This window comes from Bos indicus x Bos taurus, chromosome 13 (genome assembly GCF_003369695.1).
Source record: "Bos indicus x Bos taurus breed Angus x Brahman F1 hybrid chromosome 13, Bos_hybrid_MaternalHap_v2.0, whole genome shotgun sequence".
In the NCBI taxonomy this organism is placed as follows: domain Eukaryota; kingdom Metazoa; phylum Chordata; class Mammalia; order Artiodactyla; family Bovidae; genus Bos; species Bos indicus x Bos taurus.
Genome location: NC_040088.1, coordinates 37,641,180 through 37,653,861, shown reverse-complemented (window position 1 = coordinate 37,653,861; position 12,682 = coordinate 37,641,180). Strand labels below are relative to the sequence as shown.

Here is a 12,682-nt window from a genome sequence, read left to right as displayed (position 1 = left end):
AAAAAACAGCATGGCAAGCACTGACGCCTGCTTTACTTCTCTACACATGGGCACAGAGACTCAGGGGAGCAGACTGGGTGAGCTGCTCAAGGTTACACAAGACGGGGGCAGCTGCCTTCTCCAGGCTGAGCCCTGAGGCTCTCAGACCCTTGCGGGTTTGGTTGCTGAGCTGAATCACATGAAGCAATTTCTAAAAATTTTAAGAGGGATGTTCAGAAATGAATTATTAACCTTGATGATAGTTTAAACTGATTTATCGAAAGAAGTAGTGAAAATTTGACATTTCAATATTTACCAGGAAGCATTTGGACTAAGAATATGAAGAAACATCCTCAAAACTCCTGAAAAGATTGAGATTTCTCACCAGTTTGGTTCTTATGAAGTCTGCTTTCATTATTAGCATTTTTGCTTAACTTGTCAGATCTGGATGCCTTTCAGGATCAATTTAGATTTGTAAGTGCAGCCGAAACGGACTCGTTGTGCATTCCTAGCTCGGCTGCTATTGACAGCTGCACCCAGAACAATGTACAAATGCAAACTGCTCCAACAATAGCCCGGAGCAATTATGTCCCAATAACTGTTCAGAAACTGCCACACCTGCTTTCCATCCATCCTTATTAACAAGCACAATTCACAACCTAAAGTGATAGGAAACAAACTAACTGTTACCAGCTGGTCCACGCAGATGCCGAGACGGGTGTCGCTGAGGTGAGGGACCCGGTTCCACACAAGCTGCAAATGCGTGATCAAAGTCCAGAACTTTCCTCGATCCATTCCGCTGGGACCAAAGGAATGTTATTGTCAACATGCGACAGTCCACCCTGGTTCCTGATGTGAGAGAAGTGAGATTTATGAGCAAGTTGAGCAATTTGGAATAAGAGCTTTTAAAATTTCTGGAACCTTTCAGTATTCCTGATTCAGTCTCAAGAGGGAAACAGCTTTTAGTGTCTCATCCTTGATTGGCATTTGGAGCAGGCTGACCTGGGATGGAGGGATGGTGACTGGCACCCCCTGTCTTCCAACTGCGAGGAAGGTGGCACAGGGGGGCTCAGGGGCAGAGAAGATATAAACAACCCATCATTCACGTTCAGTATCTCCTCAAATGAGACAGACCAGCACGGCAGCAACCAGACTTCCTTTGTAGTTAAGGCAAAGTATTTATGACAGTCGTCCATTCCTTGAAATCAAGGTGAATTTTGCACTCAGCTCAATAGGACACGTGCTCAATAGCATCACAGGGTCTGTTCAACAAGGAAACAGCAGGAGTGACCCAGGTGAAGAATGGCAGAGCATAAACTAGACCAGACTGGGTCATTACAAATGCAACGCCTTACATATTTAATTCTACAAATGGAACTCTTTAAAAAACAATGTTGTCAGAGTCTGCAATTCCTCTGGATGGAAGGCCTACTTTAGCTCATATTTTTCCAGAGACAAAGACTCCAGGACATGAGAGAGTGTGCGTTGTACACTCATGGGCCTGCACCACCAACGGCATAGTTTTTCTTCTGTGAGAGACAAAAAACAAGCTGCTGCCCACATGTCTGTAAAACCACCTGCTGGGTTATGGTGATGATACAGAAAACCTGCTAAAATAGATCTCTCAAATCCATATGTTGCAGGAAAGATGAGGAGGAATCAGCATCAAAAAGGGTGAAGAAAGTGTTCATAAGAAAAGTCAGGAAAGTTAGATTGGCAGGACAAAGAGAATCTGGGAATAGTGCTGTGTTTACTTCGTGGCTTGATTCTGAAGGACCACCTCTTCTGGGAAGCCTGCCATGGACACCTCATTAGAAAGAGCTAACTTCTCACCTGCCACCATCACTGTTCCCATCCTTCTGCTTAACCTCCCCGCTCCCATCACCACAGTCGGACTCTAGACAACTGTTTCTGTTTTGCTTGAGATGTTCAGTGGTAAGTGTTTCCCACAAGAGGAAGATAAACCATGGGACAACAGGAATGTGTCCCTGGATCTCTGGAGTCTACAGAAGAATCTACAGAAGAGGCTGAGGCATGGTAACTCAGCAAAACTCAGAACGAACAACCGGTGCGAGCTCCAAATTCTTCTACAAATTCATCTCTACAAACAAATGGACCTCATCTGCCGTACACTAACAAACAAAAGAAAGCCCAGACACCACCCTTTTCTGCTAAAAATCTGTCTTTCCTTTATAAATGCTTGGTACTTATCATTAGTCAGGAAATAAACTGAAAGTGTAGATGCTGCAGGGTTTCCATTACCTTTAGAGGGGGAAACAATTTCATCGTTTTGGCGATGGCTTTGCAGTGTGAATGTGCATGTCCATGTTACAGCCTGAAACAGAAACCAGCCCTAGAAACTCCCCAAGCGGACAAAACCAGTATAGTCACAGAGGCGAAGTTTAATTATGCTTCTTCTGTGAGACTCGCATGGCTTCTTGTTTCTGCTCTGGAACCATAAGCAAAAGAAACTGTCTCCTGAGGATGCTATGAAGTCACCACTGACCAATTCCCCATCATTTAGGAAAATTCTAGAACCATAACCAGTCACGGTGAAGAATAAAGTCACTGCTTTCTTGCTAGATAAGCTGCGGTAATAACAATGCACTGCTGAGCCTCACCCCATCTGGTTGGAGGCTCTTGGTTTGCCAACTGTTTTTTTGGTGTCAGCACACAGCGTTCACTAATCACTGCTTGGGTGACTCACTGGTTCTCCTTCTGTTGTTTCTGAGCTTTTGGCAGCATTTAACATTTTCAGTTATTGCTTTATACTTTAATCTGGACATGCAATATTATAATTTTACACCATTTCAAACAGAGGAAACTGTGTACACTGTCAAGTCTATAATTTTTCAAAAAATACGAGTAATTTTGGGGGCTTCCCGGGTGGCATAGCAATAAAGAACATGCCTGCCAATGTACCAGACATGGGTTCAATCCCTGGGTCAGGAAGACCCTCGGAGAAGGAAGTGGCAGTCCACTCCAGTGTTCTTGCCTGGGAAATCCCATGGACAGAGGAGCCTGGCAGGCTATGGGGTCACATAGAGCCAGACATGACTTAGCAACTAAACAACATACTGAGTAACTGAAAATTCAGATGCTATAACAAATTACTTATATACAATTTTACAAAAAACTCAAATTTTGGTAAATTTTATTATAGCTATAAATAATTGGGTCTCTTCCTATATTTTACTATTATGATTTCTAACTTTAAAATATTTAATTTTTTAAAAAACTGAGATCATTACAGACATCAATATCCACGGTAAAAAGTAACACAAGTATTAATTTGATTTGGAAGTTATAATTAAACGTCTTAAAGAATTTATTCAGTTAACTGTTAATAATAATAAAAATGCTGATGATGAAAATGGAAGCTACTAACACTTCATATGCATCAGGATCTCTGTCCAATAGTGCATTTTTATAAATTTGTAGTAACTTGTGTATATGTGGGTGTGTCTGTGTGTGTCGCTGTGTATGTGTTTGCCATGTATGTCTTTGTATGTTTGCATGTGTGTGTGTGTGTGTGTTTGTGCATGTCAGTGTGTGCACAGGGCTTTGAGATTATTTGGGAGGTTACATCTTTGAGTCAGTGCTTCTAAGGTATGAGGCTTAATAAGAATTTCCAAGACACAGCACATGGCATTATACAACATTCTTTTAGATTTCTCTTCATTGAATTTAGTTTTTACATTTGTATTTGGCAAGGATCTCCCAATCTTGCCTAAATGAATACCCACAATCTTTCCTGAATAAGCCATCTTCTTCCCAACTGATTAGAAACAACGCTTTTATAAGTACTCATTTTTATTTTGTATAATGATCAAATGTACCATCTATTCTCATTGTCTCATTACTGTCCTCCTGAAATAGGATAGAAGTATAAAAATAAGAAATATGGATGCAGGCGAGGGAAAAAAAGAAAAGAAGAGGAGAGAAGGAGGAGGACTGACATTTCTTGAGGGCCTCTTGTCAGCCAGGACTGTTGCTAAGTGACACGGAATTCCAGATAGTCCAGGGCTTGCTCCATTCTAACTGAGATCATCAACTGAGTTAAAATCATTTTTCTTCTTCCATAGAAGGTTAACTTGCGATATATGGCTGTAATGGGCTTCTCAGGTGACTCAGATGGTAAAGAATCTGCCTGCAATGCAGGAGACCTGGGCTTGATCCCTGGGTGGGACGATCTCCTGGAGGAAGAAATGGCAACCTGCTCCAGTATTCTTGCCTGGAGAATTCCATGGACAAAGGAGCCTTGTAGGCTACAGTCCACGGGGTTGCAAAGAGTCAGACATGAGTGAGCAATTCACACACACACATATGGCTGTAATAGTGTAAATCTTAAATTTAGAGTTAGAATATCTGAGTTCAAATTTGGTCTTTCTCATCTGCAAAGTTTCAATGAGAATCAGATAATGTCTCATACAAATGTGTGTGTGTGTGTGTGTGTGTGTGTGTGTCTGTGGTGTGCTTGTGTGTGTGTGTGCGGTAAAAGGACATTTCCATATATGAATCAGTAGTCATACATTCTTTAGTTTTAAAGGTGGTCAAATGTTTTGATTGCATTCTCATTTAAAAAGTAACTAAAGACTAATGCATGTTTTAATTTGGTGAATATACCAATGAACTTAACATACTAAATTCTGTGCAGGAGCTGGGCCCTAGCAATTCCTGATACAGTGGCTGGATAGTGCCTCATTTAGGGAGGTAAGCATTATGTTGAATAAGATCAAACCAAACTCACACAAAGGGAGATGACGCCATGTGACTCACTCTCCTGATGCGTTTGAGCAGGTAGTGGAGAGCTTCGGGATTTGTGAGGGGATCAGCCAGGAAGAGCTATCATCACTCTGTAATGAACAATAAATGTTAAAAATAGAAACCTTAATTCAAAATGTGAGTTCAGATTTACATGTAAATACATTCTATAATATAAAATAATCCTATCATATATCTGACATATATTACTCCATCTAAATTATTTATATTTTGCCCACAAACAGTCCATATTCATAAATATCATATTTGGATTGATTTATTTTTGTCTTTATACACAGTCTGTTCTTCAAGCTCCAGGCTTTTAATTAATCTGGATTTGGGGTATAAATTCTTTGTGCCTTGATTAATACCAAACAAGCTTTATTTAATTAAAGAGACAGGCTGGTGAAAGACATTTTAATCAAAAATTTCATATGCATACAGTACATCTGTATTTAATACTTGCAAAGGAAAAAGAACACCTGATTTATCGTATTTGTTTTTTAAATGTTTTGAATAAAGCAATGGTTCTATTTCTTGTGATGAATGCCTTCTGTACCTACTTCATCTCAAAGCCATCACGGCAGCGATGAGAAAGAACAAGGAGGCCCAGAGGAAGCCCTCCGGCATCACGAAATGTTGGCATGTCTCTTGAGCATACATGAAAACAAGAGGCTTTGTTGGGTTTTCTTTGTTCAGAACCCTTGAGGGCACTGCTCTTCAAAGAAGGCAGGTGAGGAAACGAAACTTGATCCTAAAATTTAAGAGACTCATCATATTTTTTAATTTCTGATTTATGCTGTTGAAAATGGACCTCCTTTTAAAATCAGTATTTAATTCACAGACATTTTGATGGAAAGGCACTTTATAATTGCATTTAAATTCACAGGGTTCAGTGGACTCTTCCTTTACAGTTTACCAAGGTTTCTATGTGCATTTTCTCACTGCTGGACATGTAGATTGTTTCTGATATTTGACTCTCTGAATATTGATGCTCAATATTCCTGGGCATAAATCTTTGTTTATGAATCAGGTTATTCATTAAACAGAAGAGAGTCCCAGCACTGGAAGTCCAAGAGAGAAGCAGAGTTGTAGAATCTTACTGTTTCTTAACAAGCATCTCCCTGAAAAGCAGTGTATTCCCTCCATCAACAAGAATGACTGCTTCCATGTAACTCACCATTCTTGTGGATTTAATGAGTTTGTATCCCATGTTTTATACTACATGTAAATTGTAACAAGTGAATTAGGAATGCATCTATTGATACTATAAAATACAGTAGAAAAAAATTGCAAAGTTGTTTTAGAGCATGTTTTAGGTAGCTCCCTCATCAAAGTACCTTGTAAATATATAAGGAGCAGTGGCACCAGGCAGCGCAGAAAGCTGGTTCTCTGAGAGGCTGACTGGGCCAAGAGCGTTAGAATTTGCTAGAAATGCAAATCCATGTCTCTGCTCAGTCTGCAGAATTAGAAATCCTTGGGGTGAGACCCAGCGCTCTGTGTTACATCTTCCGGATGATTCTAAAGTGTACAAACCTGGGAGCTTTAAAGAGGAAAATACCACATTTCCAATGGCTGCTCTCTTGAAATGAACTTCAGCTATAACCAAAAGGGGGAAATACAGCAAATGTACGAGAACTGGAAGCAAGGTGTGAGACTACGATCTTGCAGGAGGCAGCTGTTCCCAAGCTGGGGAGGCAAGCAGGGTCCTCAGCACAGAAGAGCTCTCCCAGGGACTCCACATTAGGTCTGGCTCTGTTTGGGAACAGTGTGGGTAACACTTCTGCTCACCCCTGTCCACTCTGAGATGAAAGAAGAGAAGTGAAGTGAAGTGAAAGTCGCTCAGTCGTGTCTGACTCTGCAACTCCATGGAGTACACAGTCCCTGGAATTCACCAGACCAGAATACTGGAGTGGGTAGCCATTCCCTTCTCAAGGGGATCTTCCTGACCCAGGAATCAAACCGGGGTCTACTGCATTGCAGGTGGATTCTTTACCAGCTGAGCTACTAGGGAAGCCCTCTGAGATGCAGGAAGACCCAGCAATTCTGGAGCCAAAACTCCAAACAACATTTTCCATGTGGGGCAGGCACAGTTCACTGTGCTGGACACTTCCACTCCCAGGGAAGCGTCCCTGTCTGCTGCCGGTGGTTCTGATAGCAGAAGGGCCATTGGGAATGCCTTCTTGCTAACAGTTTTTACAGACAAAAGCAATGAGTCCAGGAACAGTAACATGTGTTCACAGCACTTTTGTGAAAGCAATCTACCAGCTTTGTTTACATTCTATATCAGAGGAAACTTAGATTGGAGAATTACAGCAATTTTCCAACATGGAAACTTCCTCAAGCTGCTTCCATGCTAATGGAAACAAATACCTAGATGACAGAAATGAAAATGAGGAAAATTAGACAGAAAAATTCACTAGCTTTTTCTAAAGGGAGTTTTCTTTTATGACACATTAACTTAGAGTGAGAAAAATCAACATGAAATTTAAGAAATGGGAATATCAACCCACAGATTCAAGAGCACTGAAAATGGTAGCAGTATGTTATCCTATGTAAAACAACTGAAAACTCTGGAAAGTATCAAAATAAGATTAATTTGCAACATTTAGAGCTAAGGTTGAAACCACCATGTTAATGCGAAAATTTTAGTGATTTGTATATTATGTTTTCAACCACAGGCAGTTCTTATCGTAAGACAGGTTCAGTATTTCTATCCTAAAACTGTTTTAAAAGGACACTCACAGGGTTTTAGGCAAATACACCCCAATCAATAGGCGCTATAGTTCCTGCCCAGCTACTCATCTTGTGTTGGGAGAAACTGGCTTCCATGGAGTGTAGACCCAGAGGAACCGACGTTATGGGTATGTCTCCCCTTCTGTGGAGAGAGAACTGCCTGGGGCAAGTTCATGGGAACACTCAGTGTAGTTAATTTCAGTTCAGTTCGGTTCAGTTAGGGATTCCCTGGTGGCTCAGGCAGTAAAGAATCTGCCTGCAATCTGGGAGACCTGGGTTCGATACCTGGGTCAGGAAGATCCCCTGGAGAAGGACAGGGATACCCACTCCAGTATTCTTGCCTGAAAAATCCCATGGATGAAGGAGAATGGTGGGCTACAGTCCATAGCTTTGCAAAGAGTCAGACACAACTAAGCGACCTCACTTTCACTTTAAGTTCAGTTGCTCAGTCCTGTCCGACTCTTTGTGACCCCATGAACCACAGCACGCCAGGCCTCCCTGTCCTTCACCAACTCTCAGAGTTTACTCAAACTCTCATCCATTGAGTTGGTGATGCCATCCAGCCATCTCATCCTCTGTCGTCCCCTTCTCCTCCACCTTCAATCTTTCCCAGCATCAGGGTCTTTTCAAATGAGTCACCTCTTCACATCAGGTGGCCGAAGTATTGGAGTTTCAGCTTCAACATCAGTCCTTCCAATGAACACTCAGGACTGATCTCCTTTAGGATGGACTGGTTGGATCTCCTTGCTGTCCAAGGGACTCTCAAGATTCTTCTCCAACACCACAGTTCAAAAGCATCAATTCTTCGGCACTCAGCTTTCTTTACAGTCCAACTTTCACATCCATACATAACTATTGGAAAAACCATGGCTTTGACTAGATGGACTTTTGTTGGCAAAGTAACATCTCTGATTTTTAATATGCTGTCTAGGTTAGTCATAACTTTTCTTCTGAGTTAATTTACAAGTTTCCAAAAGGTACACTAATTTTTAGTTTCGTTATATGATCAAAACTACAGTTTGGGAAAATAAAATGCTTCTCAGTAGTCTGAAAGTCTATCTTTTCTAATTAGTTCACCATGCATGTGTGTGCTTTAAATTCTGCTTACCACAGCTTCTTTTGTCTACTTTTGGAAGGCATTTGAATACTTACTCCTCTCATTAAATTAATTAATCCATCATGAAGATGTAATTATTTCCAAAATTAAAATTGAGAAGGATTGTTAACATTCAAATGAAAAGAGAACTGTGACTGTATATTTCTTTTTCACATATTTATTAAGCACTGAAAAAGATGGAACCAGTTATGTAAAAGTGTCTATATTAACATATTGTGTAAAGTTTCTTCCTTTGAGAATTTAATGTTTGCAAAAGATATAGGCGTTTAATCCAGAATAACACAACTATTAAATCAAAAGAAAAGGAAATGCAATTCTTTTGCCATTTTTGTGGATTTTAAATATTGGGACACAAAATTTTAAGAAAATCTCATTTTCTTGAAAAAAATTGAAGAACATCTATATGTATTTGTTTTCCAAGTAAAACCATTAAATATTATAATTAATTCAAAACATATATCTGGATAACAAATAAAATAATAATTGCATAAATGATTTGAAAAATTTAAGGAAAATGCATACAAATTTAGGGTTATATTTTTAAGTTAATCTCACTGTCATTGTCACACTTTTAACACTGTCACACATTTACACCATCCTATTAATCCTAGCTGAGAAAGATGGGGAGAAGTCCTAAGGAAAATTTTGAGTTTGATGAAGGCATTAGGATGTATCTTAGCTAAACCACACTGAAGGTTTGGATGAGACAGTAGGGAAAACCTTATATATAACAACCATGTAGGTAGCTTTAAAATTCTGTTAATACTTCTAAATCCCCAACCAACATTTATCCACAGCTGTGGTCACTCCTAGCACAATCTCCTGTCTTCAGTTTTACATTCACTCAAGGATTTTTTAAATAAACTTTTCTATTTTGGAACAATTTCATATTTACAGAATTGTTGTGACTATACTTCAGAGGGTGCTCAGATGGCTTACACACAGCTTCCTCTAGTATCAATGTCCTATACTAGCATGATACATTTGTCAAAATTAATGAGCTGAAATTAATGTATTATTAATAAATAAGACCAGTGACTGATTCATACCTCCTCAGTTTATTCTTAATGCCTTCTCCTGTTGCAGGGCCCCACGCAGGATATCTCCTCATGGGTAGGCTAGAGCAGTGTGTTTGGGGGAGATGACTAGAGGTGAAAGTGCCAGTGTCACCGTCTTGTGTATTTTCTTTCCCACTTTCAGCTGTTCCTTCTTGGAGTCCTGGCTTCTTTCCTTGGAGAACGGCATTAGAAACCAAGATCTGGCAGCTAAGTGTGCTCATTGATAACGGGTCTCTGTTTCGAGGCCTTCTCAATGGACACAGCAGGGAGACACAGGTGTTATACAACCCCACGTTTATTTAAACATTTTTATATAAGAACACCAGCGTCTACACTAAGCTGAAGGGGAACGCATGCTGACATTCACAATCTCCACCACAACACGGTTTGTTCTGGCCTCTTCCCTACCTCACCTGTAACCTCCCCCAGCAACAGGACACCTGCCCCCAGTGCCCACTGTCCACTAACTTCACTGTTCAATTCCAATACACACCTACAGCATTTTGAAATTGTCAGTCCTTATCACTGAGTGAACCCAACTTTATCAAACACAGTACAGTGTTTAAGCATAGTTCTTTTTGCCTTAATTCTTACAAGTGCCGCTCTTTTTCAAATTTACTTACATCAGACCCCACTTCATATATCTATAATATAATTAAAGTTACTTGTCACATTCTACATTCAATCCTGGTATCCCCACCTTATAAATGATTCTAATTTGCGTATATTAAGGTTTACTTTTTCTGCCTCAAAGTTCTGTGCGTTTTGCTCAGTGCTCAACATCTTGAATTCATCGTTAGAGCATCTGCGAAACAAATCCTTCCTTGTGCTTCTCACCTAGTCATCCCCTCCCCCACATCCTGACACCCTGGCAAACCTTCATTTTCTCCTGTCACTACAGTTTCACCTTTCAGAATGTCATATAATGGGACACAGTGATACCTGCCTTCTTGAGGACTGGCTTTTTTTCACTTTGACATATACACTTAAGATTCATTATTCTCTTTTCATAACCTTCTAGTTCATTTCCTCTTATCTCTGATAAGAGTCCATTAAATAGCTATAACAGAGCTTAAAATCAACTCAGCTACTGAATTTTCTTTGCTTCCCATTTGGGGATCTTATAAATAAAACTTCAATAAACACCAATGTGCAGGCTTTTGTGTACACATAATTTTTCGCATCAGTTGGGCAAATCCTTACGGCCATGAGTAACAACTCATATACGACTATGTTCTTTTCTCTGACACTGATCTACATGTCTAGTCTTTCAACATCACCAAGCTGCCTTGATTATGTTAGCTTCACAGCAAACCTCAAAATAAAATAGTTTGAGTTCTCCAACTCAGGAGTTCTAGAAATTTGTTCTAATATGTCCACTATAGGTCACATAGCAACAATGCTCTTGAGTTGTCCTCATAATATTTTATGCCCTGTAAATTTTCTTGGGTTGGAAAAGAAACAATTAAAGTATAAATTTAGGAAACAATTTGTTGACTCACATGAATGTCTATCTTGAGTTACTGAAGAAACTCAATTTTCTCCTTAAAACTAAGCAAATCAAATGTCTTCAGTTTTGCTAAGCAGCAACTAACCTAATTAATCACAACTTAATTTTATCTTGTGATCAAACTGATAAAAGTCAAAATTTGTCAGGGGTGTGTTTATATGCCAATTACAGTAAAATATTACTAGCTCCTAATTAAGTTGTTTGTTTTGAATAAGCTGGGTTTGGTCTCTAGGCTTTCCTCATAAATTATTTACACATTTGAGTTATACAATAATTGTCACTGCAACACTTCAAGAGTTTTACTTTCTCAATACTGTAAATAATGAAATACAGACTCTCTTTTCTTTTCTGTTAAATTAGTACAATTCCAAGAGTTTTCGTTGTAACATTTATTCAGTGGGTTTCTTCTAATGAAAACTTAGATCCTATTAATTACTTAAATAAAGAAATTTTTAGAAACTTGGATTCAGGATGTTACTATGATATTTTAATTAGTATCTCTCTGTTGTTATACTTATCTTGGGAAAACTACATATTCTTTATTTGTATAATAATGAATTATATGGGTACCCCAAAATATTGGTATTCTTTGTTATCATTTGTTGGAAATCTTTATCTAAGAAGCTGTTCTAATTAGGCATTTGGTGCTCCTGATAAAAGCTCACTAATTCATCCATGATAGTATGAACTTACTCTGCACTGCTGCTACTACTGCTGCTAAGACACGTCAGTCCTGTCCAACTCTGTGTGACCCCATAGATGGCAGCCCACCAGGCTCCTCCATCCCTGGGATTCTCCAGGCAAGAACACTGGAGTGGGTTGCCATTTCCTTCTCACTACAGCCCATGTATATGGAAAGTGCAGTGTATATTAAACACAGTAATTCTGTATGCTGATGCATCTTCTATCATTCATGTTCCATGAACACACTGAATGTATCCTGATGAACAAAAGTAATGCTTAACACATTTACAGTCCTGTGTGTTTCATTTTGGTTTCGTGACTTGGTGAAACTAAAACTAAAACTTTAGTTTTCTTACCCAGAAAAATAGAAAATAACACTACCCATGTAGTTGTGTTGTTTTAAAACTCAGATGTCAGTTATATAAAGCACATTGCACAGTGACTAGCTGGAGGAAATACTAAGTATATGTTTAGTAGTAAAATAAAATGTCATTTTTAATCCTGAAATTAATACTTTGGAGGGGGAAATAGCAACCCACTACAGTATTCTTGCCTGAGAATTCCATAGGCAGAGGAGACCGGCAGGCTACAGTCCATGGGGTCACAGAGAGTCGGACATGACTGAGCATCTAAACAAGTCAAATAAATTGTCATTGTTAATACTGAAATTAATACTTTTACTTTTTTATTATCTATGACAAATCCTTTCCATATCTTTTTACAGTGAAAAATAAGATTTTGAGAGACAGAAAGCTGACAAATGGTGTCCAGTTCCCGCTCAGGCGCGCAGAACTGGAAAGATGGGCACTCTGAAACTCGCGAGGAAAAGCACCA

At 39.3% G+C, this 12,682-nt stretch overlaps 1 long non-coding RNA gene across 1 annotated transcript in view; it reads right to left on the bottom strand.

Moving 5' to 3' along the window:
* The window catches only part of LOC113903391, a 67,371-nt gene that overhangs the window by 27,868 nt on the left and 26,821 nt on the right, over positions 1-12,682 (bottom strand). Inside the window, exons 2-3 of the long non-coding RNA XR_003514090.1 lie at positions 4,730-4,835; positions 670-828 (exon numbers count right to left, since the gene is read on the bottom strand). This is a non-coding gene — a long non-coding RNA (uncharacterized LOC113903391). The remainder of the gene's footprint in view (positions 1-669; positions 829-4,729; positions 4,836-12,682) is intronic.